At 42.4% G+C, this 22,885-nt stretch overlaps 1 protein-coding gene and 1 non-coding gene across 3 annotated transcripts in view; one reads left to right on the top strand and one right to left on the bottom strand.

Moving 5' to 3' along the window:
* The window catches only part of PRDM10 (PR/SET domain 10), a 101,960-nt gene extending 79,621 nt beyond the window's left edge, over positions 1–22,339 (bottom strand). The window contains exon 1 of one of the 2 annotated variants that reach the window (XM_025928351.2): positions 22,161–22,339. The gene's annotated coding sequence lies outside the window, so the exon portion shown is untranslated. The remainder of the gene's footprint in view (positions 1–22,160) is intronic. The other variant, XM_086678666.1, reaches the window with a different exon arrangement.
* Positions 7,995–8,096, top strand: LOC147576857 (U6 spliceosomal RNA). The gene has a single exon (XR_015241479.1). It is a non-coding gene; the product is annotated as a U6 spliceosomal RNA (small nuclear RNA).
* Positions 22,340–22,885: the final 546 nt, after the last annotated feature.

The raw sequence follows: 22,885 nt of genomic DNA, 5'->3' as shown, positions 1-22,885 counted from the left end.
TTCCTTTAAAGTTATGTTACGTACTATATTTTGATTCCCTGGATAATAAAAAAGTTCACTTACTAATAATTTAATTGAAATAACATAAATTTAGCTGAAATAAAAATTTAAGGAACCATCTGTTATGTTATGATGTCAGATGTCAGTGATTAAACAAAGCTAGAAAACAAAACTAAATGTATTAAGGAAAATCAGTTACCTCTTTAGAAAATAAGTTTGTCAAAATACTTTTCACCTTTATAATTAAGATTAAATGATTTTTTTAAATCATGGTACTTGAAAAAAATACAGGTTCAAATAGTGTAAGATAAAAGTTGTAAAGACTCCTATAAAGATACAAGATGATGAAAACGGACTCTGACTGCCTCTGTTCTGACCTTAAACTTTCCAGTTGGGTTCTTTTTTGTAGCGGATGGAAGGCTCTGAGAGCATAACCTTCCCTGATGGGAACCGAACCTGCCCCCTCGAGAAGTAAGGACTGCCCTGGGCCAGCAAGACACAAGACTCAGTGTGACTGACCCCAAGACAATGATTGACCTGACCTTTCCTGCCCACCTGCACGTGCCCACCCAGCTTTGCCCCACATTTTCCTTATATAAACCTGAAACTATTTTTGGCACTTTGGAGACAGTCTTTGAGACGCTGGACTATCTTCCCAGTGTTGGCCTCACTGAAATAAATTCCTTTCTTGTTTCCCCACTTGTTTCTCTCTGCCTTTGGATTCTCACAGCTGTGAGCAGCGTGCCCTGTTTGGGACCCCCGGCCAGGTGCTCTTGTGCCCCTGCGCCCTTGCTACAATGAGACTTCTGGATATGGCACCTGTAAACATTTAGAGCTTGGTGGGACAAGCATTGTTTACATTTAACTTGACCATGAACTACAAAACCCCTCTGCCCGTGAGCTAGGGAACGGCATTCAGTGTGGCAAAGTGGGTCAGGCCCATAAGCTGGAGCCACACTCCTGGGTTCGAATCCTGGCTCCACCCCTCACTAACGGTTGGCCTTGCACAAATTACCTAACCTCTCTGTGGCTCAATGTCATCATATATAACACAGAAACAAGAACAGGATCTATTTCGTAGAGGTGTAAAGAGGACTAAGGGCGCTAATATCTGCAAAGTGCGTAGAACACTAGAATATAGTCAGCACTTTAGGTGTTAAATGAAAGAGGTAATAATTAGGGTCAATTCTGAGCCATAAATTAAAAATGGTAGAGCAAGAAGAAATTAACTGGGGGAAAGAGAGAAGGGAGTAAGTAAGGCAAGAAAAGAAGAAAAGAGAGGAAAGCAACAAGGAAACAGAAGGAGATACGAGTATTCCAGAAGACAGCGATAAGACTGGGAGGAAAGGAGGCAGGAAAACACAGGAATAAACAGAGTCAGGGTGGAGAGAAATCTAAGAAAGGAATAACTAACAAGCAAAATAGGCAGGGGGGACGGGGGATGGGCAGGAGAAGGGAAAGAAAAGCCAAAGACAAAAAGTGAATCTGATTGTTCTGAGCTAACTGGGTAAGAACTAGAAGGGAAAGCCGAACATGAGATTATTCCCATGCTAGAGATTTCCTGAGGTAAAAGACGCCCAACAGTTACAGTCAGGTTTGGGGGAGGAGACACCTGTTAGGCTCCCACCATTCTCAGACTACTAAGTACAGTGACCTTTTGGGAACAAAGGGGACCCTGGTAAAGTGCCCAGAACACTGCTCTTAAAAACGTCCTAGGTGCCATCAACAAATGAAAAGAGAAACACAACGTGGTTTATACATATAATGAAATATTACTCAGCTTTAAAAAGGAAGGAAATTCTGACAGATGCTACAAGGTGGATGAACCTTAAAAACATTATGCCAAAGGGGCACCTGGCTGGTACAGTAGGAGGAGCATGTGACTCTTGATCTCGGTTTGTTCAGGGTCATGAGTTCAAGCCCCATGTTGGGTGTAGAGATGACTTAAATAAAAACTTTAAAAAAAAATTTTTTTTTCAAAGCCATTATGCTAAGTGAAATAAGCCAGGCACAAAAGGACACATATGGTAGGACGCCACTTAGGCAAGGTACCTGGAATAGTCAAATGCATCGGGACAGAAAGCAGAAGAGAGGTTACCAGGTCCTGGGCAGGTTACTGTTTAATGGGTAAAGTATCTGTGTGGGGTGATGAAAAAGTTCTGAAAATGAGTAACGATGATGGTTGTTCAACACTGTGAATGTACTTAACCTCCACCGAACTGTACGCTGAAAAATGGTTAAATGGCAGATTTTATTTTATGTATACTTTACCACAAAAACAAATTAAGATAAAAATATACCATATGGCTGCAGTAGTAATAATGGTCAACCATCTCCACCATGCCGGACATGGGATTCTACTGGTCCCTTTTACATCAGGACCATGAAGAAACACCATGGTCACTCGGGGCCCCTAATCGATTCTCCCATCCAAGATGAACCCTGCCCTCCAATGGCCTCCGTCCAGCCAGATTGAACCTGCACTCCTGAGGTCACCACTGCAATCACTCCCAGCTCAGGTCAAAGGGGCTGACTTCCAATACACCTGTCTCTGGAATTCCTGACAGCCAATTAGCTGTTCTTTTCTTCTAGCAGGATAGTTGCCATATAAAGCACCCCCTAAGTGTCTGGCACACAGTAGGTGAACAATAAATAGAAGTGACTGCTCTTATTGCCAACGTCCTGTCCAACCTTAGTCTCATTCTTCCCACTTCTTTGGTACAAATACCTCCCTGACAAGAGAGACCTCTGAGACTTTCATTTTAGGGGGAGCAGGGTGGGTGGGTGAGAGGGTACAAAGGAAGCCAAGTTCAGTTCACTTTCCTATTAAAGGCCCAGTCAGTACAGGCTGCCCTGTGGACCTATTTCAACTGCTCCTTTTTTCCCTCACATCCTGGTTTCCTAGCCCACAAACTCCCTGACTCTGGTTCTAGATTTATTTCTTGGATCTCAGCCCCCCGTCCTGATTTATCTTGGGTTTTACACCATGTTTTTTAATGCAAAGTTTGGGAAACTCCCTATCCCACCAGCCACAGGAGCGTCTACTGTTAACCATAGCCCTCTGGTCCTGGCACTGTGCCCGGGGCATGGCCCGGGGGCGCAGCGTGCACAGGGCCAACCCTGGGGACAGGATATGTGGATAGCTAACATGTATTGAGTGCCTTCCATGCCATAGTCACTAGTCTAAGCAATGACCACTTAGCAATTTGTGAATCAATTTAATAGCACAACAACCCAATGAAGTTGTTTAAAACCCATACCTTCATCATTCAGAAAACAACAGTACAGAGTCATAAACAAGCGCTCTGAACAGCTGCTAACCACTCCATGACTGAGGTGTAGTATTAAATTCGAAAGCTATAAAATTAGGCCAAGTGGAGTGAAAATAAAGGGCTTCTGTTATGTTCACTCACTTAGAATGGCAAGTAGAGATTTTACATTTAACTGACTTCTGGGAGAGATCATTTCGGAACTCAGAAGAAAAGCAAAAAGTACTGGACTCCATTCTAAAGGAGGAACAGGAACTGGTAGCGCAAGCAGCGATGGGCAAATCCCAAAATGATACAAATTTCAGCACAAATTCTCCAATCTTGCTGAGAAGGGGGAGTCTAAACAAGCTGTCACGTGAGTGTCGCAATTTTAAAAATTCACAACAAATTCGGAACATTGAGAAAAACTAGAAATGAGACGTTTAAAAGAACAATACTAGAACCTCGTCCAGCAAGGTTCCAAGCACCCCGACAAACGCTGTTGATTTGCTCTTGACCTCAACCCTGGGAAGAGACTAAGGCCACACTGTGTGCCATTTCACAGAGCGGGAAGTGACTGCAGGGAGAGGTGGCATAATTTGCCCAGCCGTGGGTCTGGTCAGCCTGAGCCCCCTCTGTTTGCCAGGGCTCAGCCCCACCCTACTGTGCCCCTCTGCCCCAGCTAAAGGGCTATTGCAAACCCATGCTTGAGGGCAGAGTCACAGGACTAAAATATTATTTTTAATTCCACAATGAAGTAAAATAAACACAATGTTAATTAGGGAAAATATGCCTACGGAACTAAGGGTTTCTGAGAAAGTAAATAATCAGGGAAGCCAGTTAGGTGCGAGCAGGGGGAAAAATAATGAGGGAAACTCGGCTCTCATAAAAGCTTTCAACAAACTTAAAATGTAATAACAACAAGCCTCTGACTAGGTTCCAAGTGTAAAAAGTGTTTCTAAGTAAGCTGTTATGCATTTGGAATATTTCCATATCACCAGAGAGGTCTGAGGGTAAAGATAAAAAATTAACCAGTGATAACAGTGGGGTCCTCGAGGTATTTTTACTGACACCGTTCACATTTAGTATTTGTTATAAGTGTTAACAGTGAAGCAAATAATGAAAAGTTCAAGATTGCAGAAAAACTCCTCCAGATAAAATCTTAGTTTATTCATTTATCTTTTTTTCAAGTTGGCTCCAGATCCAATACGGGGCTTGAACTCACCGTTCTGAGATGAAGAGTCACACGTCCTACCAACTGAGCCAGCCAGGTGCCCCTCCAGGTAAAATTTTATGCCATTGGAAAAAAAACTCCAGAAAAAACTTCCGAAATTGGGTAAATGAGCAATGATGGCAGACAAATTTCAGAATAAGCTGCACTTTTAATATTACAAGCCTGATGTGTTACAGTCTAAAAACCATGGCAGAATATATCCTAAAGAAACTTTCCTAATTCGTTTCTGGCCGTCATCAAGAACAACACTGTGTAACCAGAAGAGAACTGGACTAAGGTTTAAAAGTAATAATAATAATAATAAAGATTAAAAACACAGGATAACAAAAACAAGCAAGAAATGAAGTGTATCAAGCAGTATGAAGCAGAACTGAAATGGTAACCTTGGCCTTCTTTTCCCACTCCATTTATCTGTCCCTTTGCCCTTCTACTTCCCATGCAGAAATCTTCCCACCAGGCAATGAGTCCTCCTCCTTCCTCAAAGAAAAGAAAAACCTTGGCTAAGAGTCTTATTGAGGGTCTTAGCCTACAAGTCTACATTAAAATCCTTGAGGGTTCAAAAGGAACCACCACTCAGTGTGAGTTCTAAAGAATGCTAAACCTTGATGTCTGCCTTTTCCTTTTTACAAAGAATAGCTAGTTGGCTGGTAAAACCTGAAAGCAATTTCAAAGAGAGTCTATCAGGAGTCCTCTATTCTCCTCTCACAAGATTTTAGGAGGGAACCTCAAAGCAGCAGAGTGTATCACAGGCCTACAGAAAAGAGCACAAATCATTAGCGTCCAACTTGAGGGATGTTCACACAGTTAAGGTGGTGGAGCAAGGAACAGAACACCACCACCGCCTGAAAGCCTCATGGTGCCCTCTCCCACAGGTAGCTACCACCTTCCTCCACGATCCACCCATCCCGTGGCAGGCTGCGGGAGGACAGGGCACTGAGTCCCAGGGAGCTGACCCCTGGCTGTTCTGCAGTCTATGAAACTAGAAGATTGGGTCTGCTCCTAGCTTTGACCTTCTGGGAGTTGCAGCAGAGACTTTGAGGTGTTACCTAGGGAGGTTTGTCCTTGCTGGGCCCTGAGTTCCAGTTTCTATCACCCCAGCAATGTGAGACTACCAAAATCCGTGCTCTTCTGTTCTGTTGCTTTTGTGCTTGTTAGCCCCTTGACCAGCAGAGCTTAGCAGTGAATACCTTCAGAGGAAAACCAGTGCTAGTCTCAGGCTCACCTCTCTGTGTGTTCCTTGCCTCTGAAATGTTGGCCCTCCTGTTATGACTGCCTTCAACTAGGATCTTTATCTCTCCAGTCCCAAGAGACTGCCTAAATCTCTTTGGATTCTCTGCCTCTCAGACTTCTCAGCAAGCCCCTTCCAACCAGCTTCTTAGACTCCTGATACATCCCAAGAACTAAAAAATGGTCGAAGAGGAAAAGCAAGTGCAGAAAGCCTAGGCTCATTTTCATAAACATCCCCTCTGCCCAGGATCTGATCCCTCAAGGCCTGGCTGGCTGCCCCCCTCAGTAGGAAAGTGAGGGCAATCCCAAAGATATGAGACTGTGGAAAACATTTCCTCTTCTATCTGATGACTGTGTTTATCAAAAATGGAAGAACTGGGGTGCCTGGATGGCTCAGTTGGTTAAGTGTCTGAGTCTTGATTTCAGCTCAGGTCATGATCTCATGGTACATGACATCAAGCCCCATTCGTGGGAGCTGCACTGTCAGCCCTCAGTCTGTTTGGGATTCTCTTTCTCTCCCCCTCTCTCTGCCCCTCCTGCGCTTGCACTGGTGCATGGGTGCACACAGGCGCTAAATAAACAAACAAACAAACAAACAAACATTGAAAATAAATAAGGGGTGCCTGAGTGGCTCAGTCCATTGAGCATCTGTCCTCAGCTCAGGTCATGATCTCACAGTTCGTGGGTTTGAGCCCCACATTGGACTCTGTGTTGACAGCTCAGAGCCTGAAGTCTGCTTCGGATTCTGTGTCTCCTTCTGCGTCTCTCTGCCCTTTCCCTGTTCATGCTCTCTCTCTCTCTCTCTCTCTCTCTCTCTCACACACACACACACACACACACAAACATTAAAAAAATTTTTTTAATAAAATAAAATCTTAAAAAAAAAAAAACCTGAAACAGGGTGCCTAGGTGGCTCAGTTGGTTAAGCATCCGACTCTTGGTTTCGACTCAGGTCATGATCTCACAGTTCATGGGTTTGAGCCCCATGTCACGCTCTGCACTGACAGCACAGAGCCTGCTTGGGATTCTCTGTCTCTGTCTGTCTGTCTCTCTCTCTCTCTCTGCCCTTCCCCTGCTTGCACTCTCTCTCTCTCTCTTTCAAAATAAATAAATAAACTTAGAAAAAAAAAACTGGAATTATTTGTAGCCACCAGTAAGGAAAGTACTGTAGTATGGCATGTCTGATAGGACCAGGTGCAAAGTGCTCTGCTAAGTCAAAGAAGCTACTCACAAAGGACCAAATACTGAATGATTTCACTTGTAGGAAATATGCAGCATGGGCAAATGAATAGAGGTAGGCAGCAGAATGAACATGGCTGAGAGGTATGGAATTTCTTTTGGAGGTAATGAAAATATTCCAAAACTGACTGTGGTGACACTTGCAAACCTCTATGAATATACTAAATCCTCTGAACTGTATGCTTTAAATGAGTGAATTGTATAGTATATGAATGATACCTCAATAAACTCATTTTTAAAAAAGAAAAAGAAAGATGAGCATTTATTTATTTATTTTTTTTCCAACGTTTATTTATTTTTGGGACAGAGAGAGACAGAGCATGAACGGGGGAGGGGCAGAGAGAGAGGGAGTCACAGAATCGGAAACAGGCTCCAGGCTCTGAGCCATCAGGCCAGAGCCCGACGCGGGGCTCGAACTCACGGACCGCGAGATCGTGACCTGGCTGAAGTCGGACGCTTAACCGACTGCGCCACCCAGGTGCCCCAGAAAGATGAGCATTTAAATCAGTGCAGACCTTCTAGGAAGCAATTTGGCGATAAACATCAAGAACTTTGACATATGTGTACATACATAATATTTATGTTATTATGTAATTGTTATATATTATATATTACTGTATATATATATATATATATATATATATATATATATATATATATATATATATATATATAAAACAGGTTAAGAAAGTTCCAGACTTGAGAGGAATTGAGGGCATGCTCAGGGTGTACTAACTGAGAGAGAAAAGTCTGGAACAGGATGAGCCTGTAAAAGAGTTACAATTCCCAAAGTTCACGAACTGGTTTTATCAGAATCACCTAGGGAGCTAGGCAAAGAAACAAATTCCAGAGCCTTACTCCTGAGAATTTTTTTTAAGTAAGTTGTAAACCCCACATGGGGCTTGAACTCATGACATTGAGATCAAGGGTCACATACTCTACCAACTGAGCCAGCCCTGCACTCACTTCCTTGAGAATTTTGATTCATTCCATTGCAGACATAGGCGGGAACCACAGGAATTTTAGTTTTTCAACATCCCCAGGAGGTGTTCCCTTCGGCAGCACACATACGAAATCTGGAACGACGTTCAGATTAGCAGGGCCCCTACACCAGGATAGCACGCAGATTCGTGGTGTTCCATATTTTTAAAAACTAAATAGGGGCACCTGGGTGGCTCAGTCAGTTAAGCATCCGACTTTGGATCTGGTCATGATCTCACGGCTCATGGGTTCGAGCCCCTCGTGGGCTCTGTGCTGATGCCCAGAACCTGGAGCCTGCTTCAAGGTTGTCTGTCTCCCTCTCTTCTCTGCCCCTCCCCCGCTCCTGCTCTGTCTCTCTCTCAAAAATAAATCAACACTAAAAAAAAAAAAAAACAAAACTAAATAAGTAAATGTCCCCAAGTGACTCTGATGTCAGCCAAATCTGGCCAACCCTTGGACAAATGAGGAAAGAAAAATCTTTTATCACAGCAGTAACACTTTTTGAAAATCATTCTAGAATACGAGAGACTGATTATAATTAGGCCAAGACCTGCCTTTAATATGCAAGGAAGGATCAGAGCTCTGAATTCTTACTGGGGCTTAGTGACATTAATAGACATTCATACACAAACTTTCAGTGCCATAAGTCGTCACCTAAAAAAAAAACAAAGTAAAACGCTTTATTACTAAACAAAAACTTAGCAAGAATCCCGACACCTTTCAAAATACACAACTTACCAGCCTCTCTAAAATGTTTGTGGAATTTATGTCAGAATTCTGAAATGGCTGAGGCAATTGTTAATTTAGGTGGTCTTCCTTGCCAACCACCTTGCTCTGATGGGTATTTGATTTTCCAGCTTCCCTTCGCCACTTGCTAACAAGCAAATCTGTTCTGTCTACTTAATGAGTAACATTTGAAAAGAGCTTCCAAAGTAAATATGGATGTATGAGGAACATTTGAAGACTCAACGATGGACACGAATGGATACAAATGACTCATCAAGTAATATTGAGCACCCATGTTTTTCAACTTCAGATAATAGATTTACATAGCTGCAAGCATTTTACCCCAGCTCCCTTTTCAAACAGTAGCATTGCTTCACCAGACAACTAGCAGGGGTACAAATACTTGCTGTGGCCTTGGCACACCTAGACACAGAAAGCTATCTGGCCCAAATATCTCAAGCTCTTCTGTTGAATTAGCAATTGCAGTAACTAAGTAGGAGACTGCAGATGGGTGTTCTGAAGCTCTAAAAGCCTTTCTTACAGATGGTTCTCCATCGTCACGATGACTCAACCATCACAATCCCAAATTGTTAGGATAAATTACTGGATAATGTAAAGAAGCATAATCTTAAGTACTAAGCTGTTTCTCTCTCTCTTTTTTTTTTTAATGTTTACTTATTTCAGAGAGAGCAAAAGAGGGCAGGGGCAGAGCTAAGCTGTCTCTTTAAATTCAAGTGGTTTAAGTTGTTTTAACTAAAAAAAAAGAATTTCCTATTAAAATTGGTTGCAGGAAATTATTCTGGAACACAATTTTCCTTAATTAACATTATGTGTTTAATACAAGAGAAAACAGCGTGACTACCTGTTCAGGCTACTTCAACTCCTGAAATATACACAGCACCATGGCGGGACCATGGCGCTGACCCAGGACAAAAAGCAAATTGATACTAGTTTGAAGTAATTCCCTTTATATCCAATTCACTCCCCCACAACAGGTTAATGTGGGTCTCACCTGCTGTTCCTTTTCAAATTTTCATTCCTCAACCTCAGTCCCTTGTTTGCAAATTTAAAAATAAAACACAGAATGGTCAAAAACAAGCATTTGATTAACAAGACGGATGACAAGGGGAAGCAGTTATTGTCTCCATAAAAACTCTATCTTACTGGCATATGAGTAAGACTTGTAATCAAAATTCAACCTTCTTCAAATTTCAACTTCCTCCATCTTTAAGAGGCCAGCATGGTCTAGTATTCACAATTGTCTTCTATAAGCCAGGATCTATCTATCTTCCTCCCTCCCTCCCTTCCTTCATGTCTTTCTCTCTTTCTCTCTTTCTTTCTCTCTTTCTTTCCTTCCTCCCTCCCTCCCTCCCTTCTTTCTTTCTCTCTCTGTCTACCTTTCTCTCTATCCCTCCCTTCCATCCTTCCTTTCTTCTTCAAGCCAGGACATTTCTTAAAGTACAGAGCAAGGTGAAAACACTGAATGTGAAGACAAGTAAAAAGTTACAATATAGTACAACAGTATTGAGCATATTATAAATGTTAATAACTATAAAGTTATGATCACCCCAGGTTAAGTATTAGATCATGAAGGTATATCCAGAAAAGTTTTACTTCCAATTAAAAGACATTTTGATATGTTTTCATTATTAAACAATTGATTTGGGAATAAATATCTCTTAACTATAAGCAAGGGTTCTCTCAGCTGATATGTTTCACAAGAAAATATGTATATTTCAAACAAAAAAGAAAATGTGTATATTTCAAATTAAAACTGATAGAATTTTAAAACTACATGATTAGCATTTTCTTCCATAAAGAGAAACAAAATAGTGGCATTGCATTCCTGTTTAGAAATCTCAGCCATATCTACTCTACAAACACTTTCATTCTACAAACCATTTCATTCAGATGTAGACTAAAACATGTTGGATTCATTTGCAAATTCAGTGAAGTAGTCAACGGAAACCACAAAATTAGAATCCCCTAATGGATGCAGTTTTTTATTTTAAAATTCAGCATAATCATAGTCCATCTTAATGAAAATGTATACTGTGGAAATCCAATGTTAGTAAGTAAACACCAAGGGAATAGTAATAATTATAGCTATTACCATTTACTGAGCATCTATCACATGCCAGGCATTGTGAGATGGCCTTTTTAAAAAAAATACTCAAGGGTCACCTGGGTGGCTCAGTCGGTTGAGCGTCCAACTTCAGCTCAGGTCATGATCTCACGGTTCGTGGATTGAGCCCCGCGTCGGGCTCTGTGCTGACAGGTCAAAGCCTGGAGCCTGTTTCAGATTCTGTGTCCCCCTCTCTCTGCCCCTCCCCCACTTGCACTCTGTCTCCCTCTGTCTCAAAAATAAATAAACATTAAAAAAATAATAATTAAAAAAAATAAAAAATATTCAATTGGGGCTCCTGGGTGGCTCAATCTGTTAAGCTTCTGACGTTGGCTCAGGTCATGATCTCACCGCTCACGAGTTCAAGCCCTGCATCAGGCTCTCTGCTGTCAGCACAGACCTTGCTTCAGATCCCCTGTTCTCCTCTCTCTCTCTGCCCCCCCCCCACCCCCCACCATGCTCAGGCTCTCTCTCTCAAAAATAAATAATAAACATTTTTAAAAAAATTAAAAATTTAAAAATACTCAATTTCGGGGCACCTGGGTGGCTCTGTCGGTTGGGCGACCAACTTGGCTCAGGTCATGATCTCACGGCTCATGAGTTCGAGCCCTGAATCAGGCTCTGTGTTGACAGCTCGGATCCTGGAGCCTGTTTCAGATTCTGTGTCTCCCTCTCTCTCTGCCCCTTCCCCACTCATGCTCTCTCTCAAAAATAAATAAACATTTTAAAAAATTTAAAAATACTCAATTTCAATCTTCACAACAACCAAAAATGTGTACTTGTCCAAGGTCATAACGCTGGTAAGTGGGATTTGAACCCAGATCCCTTTGACTCCAGAGCTTGATCATTTCCTTCTCTGCTGCACAGCGTCCTCCTAGGCAAAGCTGCCAGAACCCACGCTTGGGTTGGACCTGCTGCTGTCGCCTTGGCCTCCTACCAGATGATGCAATCACTAGGCTAGGCTTGATCTCAAAGGAACCCGAAGAGGTTATAATTTACCAAACCCACAAAGAGGTTTAAATGGGCCAGAGAGTGGAGGTAACTACAAAGCTATAAAAATTATAAAAATTCAAACAACAATTTTTAGAAACACAATATTTATTAAATGCCAATTTTGTGCCCAGCATTATTTTAGGAACTAAACAACAGATTGGATGGAAGATTGTATTAAAATATTCAGCAGAAAGGGAAAATATAAATAACATTAATTCACAGTTGTACCAAAACAAAAGCTACCTGTGTGTACAGAACAGAAAATAGCAGCCCTCAAATACTCAGTGTTAACTGAGTCAGCTCATATCAGGAAAATTAATTACTCCAAATATACTTTCTGGTTATCTCATGTATATGCATTTCTCTAACACTGGAATTGCTAGGCTTTAGAGACTGCACATTTTTTTACTTTCTAGGTAATACCAAACTGCTTTCCCAAAGTAGTCATAGCAACTTATATTCCCATCGGCCAGGTGTGAATATTCATATTGCTCAACACAGCTTCAGAATTTGTTATTGCCAACTATAATTTAGGTATACAGGAATATGGCACTGTGGTTATAGCTTGCATTTTCTTAATTATTAACAAGGATGAACACCTTATTATCGGTTTATTAGACATTTGGATATCTCCTTTTCTGAAGGGCCCGTTCAAGACTTCTGCCCATTATTTTATTAGTGCAGGTAACAACTTATCTACAATAAGATTCAATATTTAAGACCTATACTGAGTCATGGATATATTCTCCTATGTTAACTTAAAAGCTTTATTGTTTTGCCTTTCAACTGCCATGCTTCCTGGTCATAAATTAAGTGTTTGAATGCATGTGAATCTGTTTCTGGACTCCTGCGGCATTCCATTGATCAATTAGTCTATCTTGGTGCCAATACTACACTGTCTTAATTATTATAGCTTTTGTTGACTTCCAGTAGAGAAGTTTTTCCAATTTATTTTTTTCTTTTTCAAGAGTCTCTTACCTTTTCTTAGGCATTGACAAATATTTTAGCATCAGCTTGTCTAGTTTTTTGTTTTTGTTTTTTTTTTGGGGGGGGGGGCAGAGGACAAAGGGAGAGGAAGAGAAAGAGAGAGAATCTTAAGCAGGCTCCACACTCAGCACAGAGCCCAACACAAGGCTCGATCCCATGACCCTTGGATCATGACCTGAGCCAAAATCAAGAGTTGGTCGCTCAACCAAGTCACCCATGCACCCCATCAGCTTGTCTAGTTGTTGTTTTTTTTTTAATTTGCTGGGATTATATTAAATCTATAAGTCTGTTTCCAAAGAACTGACACACTGCAATATCCAATCTTCCAATCCTTGACCCAGTGTATCTTCTTCATTTATTTAGACTTCACTTAAAGTCACTCGATAAAGTTTTAGAATTTTTTTGTAAAGGTCTTTTATACATATTTTGTTAGACTTAAAATATATCTCCTATACTTTTTTTTTAGGATTTTATTTTTAAACAATCTCTACACCCAACATGGGGCTCCAACTCACAACCCTGAAATCAAGAGTCACATGCTCCACTGACTGAGCCAACCAGAAGTCCTACAGCTCCTATAGTCTGAAAAAAGAAATGATTTTATAAATGATGTATAAAAATATATCATTTTTTTTTGATGAGACTAGAGTTTGGGATAACTCATATATCATTCATATATAAAAGAATGAATATAAACATACTTAAAATTTTTCAATAAAACAAAGTTCATCAAAGTACAATTTCAGCTATATAATTTAGGTTTGGGGTTTGTTTGTTTTGTTTTTTAAATAATCTCTACTCCCAACTTGGGGCTTGAACTCAAAACCTTGAGATCGAGAGTCACACATTCCACTGGCACCCCATAATTTAGTTTTAATTCTAGAATTATCATTTTGTACTTATGTCATATCTCACCTCAGCAGGTTTAATGTAGTTGAGAAAACTTATATGTCACATAAACAAGTGGCCTAAACACCTACTGGTTGTAGGTCCTTATAGTTATCAATGTATGAAGTACTTACAATGCAGAATAATTTCATTCATCAACTTCAAGACAGGATGAATAAATAAGTAAGAGACTGAAATCTTGTTAATATACACACTGTTGTCTGGGATTGAGAACCCACAAACCTTGCTCCTGGCCTTAGCTCCCACCACTCTTAAATCATTCGCTAAAATTGCCTCCTTTTTTTCCATTTGTAAAGTAGTTACAATATGGTTCTGTCAATGTCACACATTAAGGATGAAACATAAACAAATTCCTTACAAAACAACTAAAATGGTTGGTCAAAAACACAAAGCAACATTTACTCAAAGGTGTTCCACCATCAGAAGGACATGAGACTAAGGTTGCCTACAATCATGGTTTGTAGCAAGACTGAAAATAACCCCCAACAGATTGGCCTCAAAATCTTCAAGCAACGCTAAGAAAATGGTAGAGATTTGCACACAAAAATAAGAATTTTGAAGAAAATGGGGTGCCTGGGTAGCTCAATTGGTTAAGCATCCGACTCTTGATTTCGGCTCAGGTCATGATCTTACACTTCGTGAGATCGAACCCCACATCCAGCTCTGCACTGACAGCACAGAACCTGCTTGGCATTCTCTTTCTGCCCTCCCCCACTCATGCTCACACACTCTCTCCCTCTCTCTCAAAAACAAATAAACTTAAAAAAAATAATTTTGAAGGGAAGAAAACTTCAGAAATCACTTTGAATACCTTAATTACACTCACTGCTTTATTCCTCCAAACATTTAGAATCCAGTAAGTAAAAGGCATTCTTGTACCACATTCTATATGACCAGGGAGGCAAAAAAGTATCCATCACTTCTAGGAATTTATAACACGTTTAGGAAACAAGACATAAGCACAAATAATTGCTACGTGATACAGATTAATTACTCAATAAATGGTACTATTAATTACAAAGCAGTACAAAAATCCTGTAGGACAGAGACAAAAGGATCACTTCCAAGTAACATGGTCAAATAGGTCCTCAGTGAACAAAGACTATGTGCTTTCGACTTGCTCTAGCATAGAGGTTGGCAAACTACAGCCCAAGTGTGGCTCGACACCTATTTTTGGATATAACCTGTGTGCTAAGAATGGTTTCTACATTTTAAAATAGTTGCAAAGACTTAGAAAAAAAAGAGTATTTCATCATACATGAAAGTTATATTACATTACATTTCAGGGCCCATAAATAAAGTTTCATTGGAATACAGCCATGCTTTCACACGACAGAGGTGAAGGAATAGTTGTAACAGGGACCATATGGCCCACAAAACCACAAATATTTAGTCCCTGGTTCTTTACCAAAAAAACAAAAAAAATTACCAACCAACTGCTCTAGAAGGATGGATTGGAATTTGGTAGGCAGAACTGAAGGAGGAGGCTGGGTTGGGGGCAGGGGAGTGGGATGTACAAGGAGAAGACAAACATTCCATTTGAGAAATGAAGGAGTGAAAACATGAAGGAAATCTCCAGAATACTGCAGGACAGTGGGAAGACCAGTTTGGCTGAAGCAGAGGGTCCAAAATCGGCAAACAGATACTGACCCACTGATCACTATTTGCTTTGTTATTGAGCTATTTATACTACCGTACTAATTAATGACAAGCATCCTCGCACTGAGACTATGAGAGGGATACTATTATTATCCCCATTAACAATTAAGAAACTAGTCAAGACACCTGGGTAGCTCAGTTGGTTGAGCATCCGACTTCAGCTCAGATGATGATCTCACCACTTTTGAGTTCGAGCCCCGTGTCCAGCTCTGGGCTGACAGCTCAGAGTCTGGATACTGCTTCAGATTCTGTCTCTCTCTCTCTCTCTCTCTCTCTCTCTCTCTCTCTCTCTCTCTCTCTGTGCCCCTCCCTGGCTTGCGCTCTCTCTCTCTCTCTCTCTCAAATATAAATAAGCATTTTAAAAAAATTAACAAATAATAGTAATTAAGAAACTAGCCAAATGATTTGATAAACTAAGTTTACAGATATTATGTAATGGACCCAAGATGAGTCAAGTGAATCTAGTCTATAAATCTAGGTTCTTTTCCCCGCAGAGCCCATGCTGTTCAATGCTACACCATATCAAACCTCCATACAGGGTAGTAAAAGGAAATATTTCTACAAAAGTAAGTTGTGGCAAAACTCTCAATGTTTTCAATTATAGGTGTAAAAGGGATATGATTTTATCTGTAGGCTATGACTCTTTTGTGTTTAAAAGGACAGTTATCGCAGGGGCACCTGGGTGGCTCAGTTGGTTAAGCATCCAACTCTTGATCTCAGCTCAGGTCTTGATCTCGGGGTCGTGAGTTTAAGCCCCATGGTGGGCTCCACGCTGGGCATGAAGCCTACTTTAAAAAAAACAACAAACAAAACAAAACAAAAAGACAATTGTCCCATGAGCTGGTGGTCCAAAATGTTCCACAATTGAAATCAAATTATCATGGGTTTTTCCCAAGTCATAGGAGAAAAAGAACTGTGAGCTTGATTTTCTCAATTTCAAGTTTTGCCTAGAAATATTTCTTAAATCTTTGCAAAAGTGATTCATTATAAAAATCAATGAGTAAGTAGCAGACCAAGTTTGAGAAAATTCAGCTGATTATGCTTAGCTCAACTTTTTTTTAATGGATTATGTGCTCAACAGATTTCCATTTTTTATTTTAAGTTCAAATGATTAATTGAATACATTAATTCAACAGTTAACTCAATTATCTGGAGGTGGTTTTAAGATTTTCTTCAAAAGAATAATGTGTCTGAGAGAGCTATCATAAGCACTAAGAAAAAAATCAGACACATGTACACATTAGCAGTATCTATTAGATGAAACCATAAAAAGGAAAAGATAATACATTATCTTATTACTTACTCCATATTAAGTACTAAGTGTATGTAATAATACATATTAATTAATACATAGGTAATTACTTATTACAGCTTACTGCTTAGAAACACTCCCACCCCTATCAAACTAAGTCTAAAGCTGCACAGTTCAATAGAAATATCATATAAGCCATACATGCAAGCCACGTATAATTTTATTTTATTATTTTTTTTTTTTTAATTTTTTTTTTTTTTCAACGTTTATTTATTTTTGGGACAGAGAGAGACAGAGCATGAATGGGGGAGGGGCAGAGAGAGAGGGAGACACAGAATCCGAAACAGGCTCCAGGCTCTGAGCCATCAGCCCAGAGCCTGACGCGGGGCTCGAACTCACGGACCGCGAGATCGTGACCTGGCTGAAGCCGGACGCTTAACCGACTGCGCCACCCAGGCGCCCCAGCCACGTATAATTTTAAATCTAAGTAGCTACATCTTTTAAAAGTTGAAACAGGTGAAATTAACTGCAATTATATATTTATTTAACCTAGTACATGCAACATATTATCATTTCAACATATAATCAGTATTTTTTTTTCAACGTTTTTTTATTTATTTTTGGGACAGAGAGAGACAGAGCATGAACAGGGGAGGGGCAGAGAGAGAGGGAGACACAGAATCGGAAACAGGCTCCAGGCTCTGAGCCATCAGCCCAGAGCCCGACGCGGGGCTCGAACTCACGGACCGCGAGATCGTGACCTGGCTGAAGTCGGACGCTTAACCGACTGCGCCACCCAGGCGCCCCAATATAATCAGTATTTTAAGAGCACCTGGCTGGCTCAGTTGGAAGAGCATGGGACTCTTGATCTCCGGGTCATGAGTTCAAGCCCCACACTGGGTATAGACATTACTTAAAAATAAATAAGTAGGGGCACCTGGGTGGCCCAGTCAGCTAAGTGTCTGACTCTTGGTTTCAGCTCAGGTCATGATGTCACGTTTGTGGGATAGAGCCCCAGGTTGGGCTCCATGCTTACAGCATGGAGCCTGTGTGGTATTCTCTCTCTCCCCCTCTAGCTGCCCCCTCCCTCTCTCTCTGTCCCCCTCTCTCTCTCAAAAATAAATAAGTAAACTTAAAGAATTCTCTAAAAAAAAAGAAATTTTTAAAAATACTAAACTTTATAGTATTTTATACATTGAATTTTTTTCATACCGAATCTCAAAATCTAGCATGTATTTCACACTTACAGCACAAGCTAAATTTCAAGTGCTCCATAGCCACATACGGCTACTGACTACCATGTTGGACGGCACAGATCTAAGGAATAGCTCTTTTCTTTTTTGAATAAATGTATTTATTTATTTTGTTTTTTAGAGGGGTGGGTGGTACATGGTGGGGAGAGGGACAGAGGAAGAGAGGTGGGGAGAGAGAGAGAGAATCCCAAGCTGAGTCTGACACTAGGCTGCATCCAACGATCCCGGGATCATGACCTGAGCTAGAATAGAGTCGGTCGTTGAATCAACTGAGCCACCCAGGTGCCCGAGGAGCAGCCCTTCTAAAGATCACAACATGGAGCACCTGGGTGGCTCAGTAGATTGAACGACTGAGTCTTGATTTTAGAGCAGGTCCCAATCTCACAGTTGGTGGGTTCAAGCCCCGCATCAGGCTCTGCACTGACAGTGTGGAGCCTCCTTGGGATTCTTGCTCTTCCTCTCCCAAAAATAAATAAACATTAAAAAAATAAATTATATATATATATATATATATATATATATATATATATATATATATATGTGAGTGTGTGTGTATGTGTGTGTGTGTGTGTGTGTGTGTGTGTGTGTGTGTGTGTGTATAAAGATCACAGCCGGAAAGAGGCTGTGGATCACAACCAGAGAGTCAGACCCAGAAAGTGAAGGATATGGGTCAATAAAAGGAGCATGTAGCTCCAATATTCTAATGTTGAAATAAATGAGAGTTCAACTAGGAAATGAATAACAAACAATAATGGGCCATTTTAGCAGATAATGACCTTTCAGCAATGTACTGGAGGTTCTTAAAGTATTGTACAGTATTGACTTTATGATATTTGTTTCCTCTACATTGTAACTAGTCTTGCTATAATTGTGATTTGGAATTATCCATAATTTCTCCCCTCCCTCCCCATTTCCTCACCACCCCCACCAAGTAATCTCTAAACTATTTCAAACTTATCAAAAACAAAAGATAAAAACAAACAAAAAAACTACTTCCAGGTGCTTTCCACAACCTGAACAAATTTAAAATCTACACAGGTAATGTGTAAGCCTCTGAAGGATTTGGATAAGGGAATTGGAAATAATGTTTCAGTACTAATAGAGAAGTATCAATGTCACAGAAGGTGCTGTAGGCAATAAACTGGAAAGGCACCTGTTCAGAATGTTCCACATAAATCTTGAAATAGGAATGTGGCTTTGAAAACAAAAAAAAGACAGAGGCTAGATTTAGCAGTGATTTAAGTAAATCATGTAAACGGTAAAATGCCAGGAGAGAGAGAGGAAGGCTTCAACAGAGAAGAACCAAAATAATGAAGTCAGAGCTACCCTCTCACCCTCCTCCTCCCACACAATACCCAAGGAGAATTCCAGAGGTACCATTCAGCAAAGATTTGGTGGTAGCAAACGTTTCCTTTTTCTTTTCTTTTTTTTAATGTTTTATGTATTTTTCAGAGAGAGAGAGAGAGAGAGAGTGCGCGCAAATGGGGGAGGGGCAGAGAGAGAGGGGGACAGAGGATCTGAACCCAGCTCTGAGCTGACAGCAGAGAGCCTGAGGCAGGGCTGGAGCCCCAGAACTGAGCCGCATCGGACTAAGGCACCCTGGAGCCCCCATTTCCTTTTTCTTAACTCACTGGGTCTTAAGATCTAGACACCAGATCAAATTCTTATTTGCTAATCTATTGAAGTACTTATGATAAATTTAGACAATAATCAGTAAATTCTGCCTGTAAAAACACATATAAATTGCTGGACAGGGTGTGTCTCCACTCTCTGGGCAAGAGGTAGGGTCGGAGATTATTTATTTTATGTGGTAATAGGTCAAAGTACATCAGCATTCAATTTTAAAACAGACTCTCACTAAACCATTCAAACATTGCAAACAAGAGTTTCACCGTTTATCGCTTTTACCAAATCAAAGTATGTAGTTACGATGTGTTGACTAGTGCTTAAAAGGTAAAATTAAGCAAACCGAAGTGACAGCTCAGTATTTCTCAACTCTGATCAATTCTGCTTGTTATACAGAAACTCATCCCATCAGGATACGTTTGTAAAAAGTAAAAGAAATCAAACGCTGTAATTCTTGCAGTTCAGAGGATTTCATGATGCCCCTTCAAGTAATGGGGAGAACTGCAAGTGGCAAATCATCAGCGAAGTCCTCAGGGTACCAATCTACATTAAAAACAACGGAAACTAGATACAAAAACCACATATGCGATGCCAAGCTTGTAAAAATGTTTCATACACACACACAAAAGATTTGGAGCACACTAAAAATAGCAGCACGGATTATCTCTGGTAATTTTACTTTTAGTGGTTATTTTATACTGTTCCTAGGTTTTCTGCATTTTCTACAATGATCACGTATTATTGTTAAAACTAGGGAGAAAAAATTTAGACAGGTGGAATCTGAGGCAGTGCCAATCAACAGGATTATATTGGATTGACAGGCTCTCCCTTACACCACAGTAATCTAAGAAGAAAGCATTCGGGGCCCATGCCTTGTCTGTAGTAGAATCTTGATTATATTCACGCGTACAATACAGATGCACACATTAATACTTGTGCTGCAAAACAGAAAACTAAAAAATGCTTCACTTAGAAAAACAGAAAGCAGTTTAATGCTCAAGGAATAAATCAATCTTAATTGATTCCTCTTAAGGAGTCTCAAGGTGGGAAAAATGTCTTGGTCGAAAATTTTAAAATGTAGACCGACGACTAAATTGTTCGCTTTAAAACGGCTCATTTGTCAAGTTCACCTCAATTCACGAAAAAAGTAAACGTAGAAGTAACTTTCTAAATATATCAGTTCGAATCAACACTGCTTGAAACAGGGCTTTGCCCCCAACAAAGGCAATTTTGTTTTCTGAATTGGACGGCAACATAGAAGTATGGTTCCTGAGGGTGCAAACTACTGAGGTGGGGGGGAGTGGGTGTGGAGTGCGGAGAAGAGTATCCAAAACAGTGTACCTTCCTGCCTTCAAAGAGCTTACTGCAAAAGGTGGAGTGATGTCAAAGGAATGGGTCGGGCAAAGAGGCCACAGTACAGTCACGAGTGATTCTTTTGGTTTTTAATGAAGGTAAGTACTGTTGAGGATCAAGAATTTGGGGGGACAAGATTTGAACAGACGATGGCGCAGACTTAGGCACAGGGCTGAGCTGGGTGGGACTCGTCGCACACTAAATCCTCGATGACAGCACCACCAGCAGCCCTCCTTGTGCTTAAATGTACACAAACACTGTTTGAAAATTGAAATCCAACAAATCCTCCAAACAAGGCTAAACACGCCCGCACACAAAATTCAACAGCGCCGCGTTTTCATCTTACTTGGTAGAGTACCTAACACCTGGCTGCGGACTTAGAAATGCTTAAGGAAAGCTGACGATCGGCTGGAACTACACACAACCAACCCGCTCGCAAAGGGCCTCGGGCTCACGCCTTTGCACGCAACACCGGGCGCAGGTTGACCTCGGCCTGCGCCCTACCCACCCCGGGACGCTGTTTACCGAGACTGACCCAAACGTGCCATCCCCACACCTCTCCAAGCCCGGCCTCCCCGGGTCCCGGCGACGCCAGCTTGTAAATGTGGGACTGGGGGGGGGGGGGGGGGACCGGCAATCAATGGCAGGTGGGTGGCGCGGCCTCACGAGACAAAGCGGGGCGCCCCAGCCGCGGGAGCCCTCCATCACGCGGGCCGACCGCCCGCTTGGCCCCGAGGCCCGGACCGCGCCGCCACCCCCGCGCCGCCCCCCGGGTATCGGGCCGGCGGAGACCGCCCGCCGCCGCACCCCGAGCGGCCGCCGCACCCCGAGCGCCGGCCCAACCGCCGCCGCAGGAGCGCGCAGGGCGCCCAACTGCCGTCCCGGCCCAACCAACGCGGGCAGGGGAGGAGAGGTGCGCGCGGCCGGCGGAGCGTGCGAGCCATTCGGGGGTCGCAGAGGGGAGGCTGCGCGCGGGGAAGGCAGGGGCCAAGAGGCGCCGAAGCCATCGCTGAACGCAGCGCCAGGAGGGGCTCCTTTAGGGGGTTTTGCCCCTTTCCCCTTAGAAGGTGCAGATGGTTTGACCCCCCACCCCGAGTGAGGTGCCTTGTCCCAGCCCCGGCTGGACTGTACCATCGGGCGGTGCCGCCGGGATTTCTCCCCCCCACCACCACCATCAGTTTCCCCCCCCACCCGGGTCCGCGGTCGGTTGGCCCCGGCCGGGCTCTGAGACGCGGAAAGAGCTTGGCGCCATTTTGGGTGGGACTAAGCAAAGACGAAACACCCTCCCAGTCGATGGGGTACTCTGGACGCTGGCTTATCCGGTTCCCTTAATCCTTTAGGTACTTACACGACGTTGGGTGAGGGGAGCTGGAAGATCAGCGGGTCCCCGATCCTCTCTCCCTAGGGGTGATGGAAATCAAACCCCCCCCGCCACCTCCAGGTGGTTCTTCCCGCCGCAGAGTGGGAGCAGCATAAAAGGCGGGGCCTTATTAGCATAATCTGCCTGGCAACCTGATCTCGACGTCATATGATTGGTTGAACTCCGTAAACCCCATGCCCTGCTTAGAGACGAGTAATGCTGGGGCGAACTGACAGGCCCAGATTTAAGACTCATGACGAAGATCCTGAGACGCTTATTCAGGCGGCAGAGAAAGCCAAAAGGAGATTCACACAATGGCCCAATGACTGAAGGCCTCTTTATTTCGTGCTCTGCTGTTCATTTAAAACCCAATCAAAGAGCGGGTCTCAGTCAGCGCTCGCTTGCGTTTGTACTCTCAGCCAATCAGAAAAGCCGACTCTTAGGATTCAGGGTCAAGCCGGCCCTGAGGGTCCCGTGGCCGCGGAGGTGGGGAAACGTTCAACCTCGGTGGCCGGATTAGACGGGTTGGAGTGCTCTTAGGGGCCGAGCCAGCCTCCCGCACCCGAGATGCTCGGTGTGCTGAGCAGCCGCACCAGGGGATGTGGCGGGGGGAGCGCGCCGCCGGCTTACGGGTGTGCTCCTGCTTGGCGCCCTCAACACAGTTTTGCACCTGAAGCCGACCTGCCTGCGGAGGCTCAGCTGTACGGATGCTA

The sequence above is a fragment of the Puma concolor genome, chromosome D1 (assembly GCF_028749965.1).
Source record: "Puma concolor isolate L17-30 chromosome D1, mPumCon1.1.hap2, whole genome shotgun sequence".
Taxonomy (NCBI): Eukaryota; Metazoa; Chordata; class Mammalia; order Carnivora; family Felidae; genus Puma; species Puma concolor.
The sequence above is the reverse complement of the archived record's forward strand: the minus strand, read 5'-3'. Positions and strand labels throughout refer to the sequence as shown.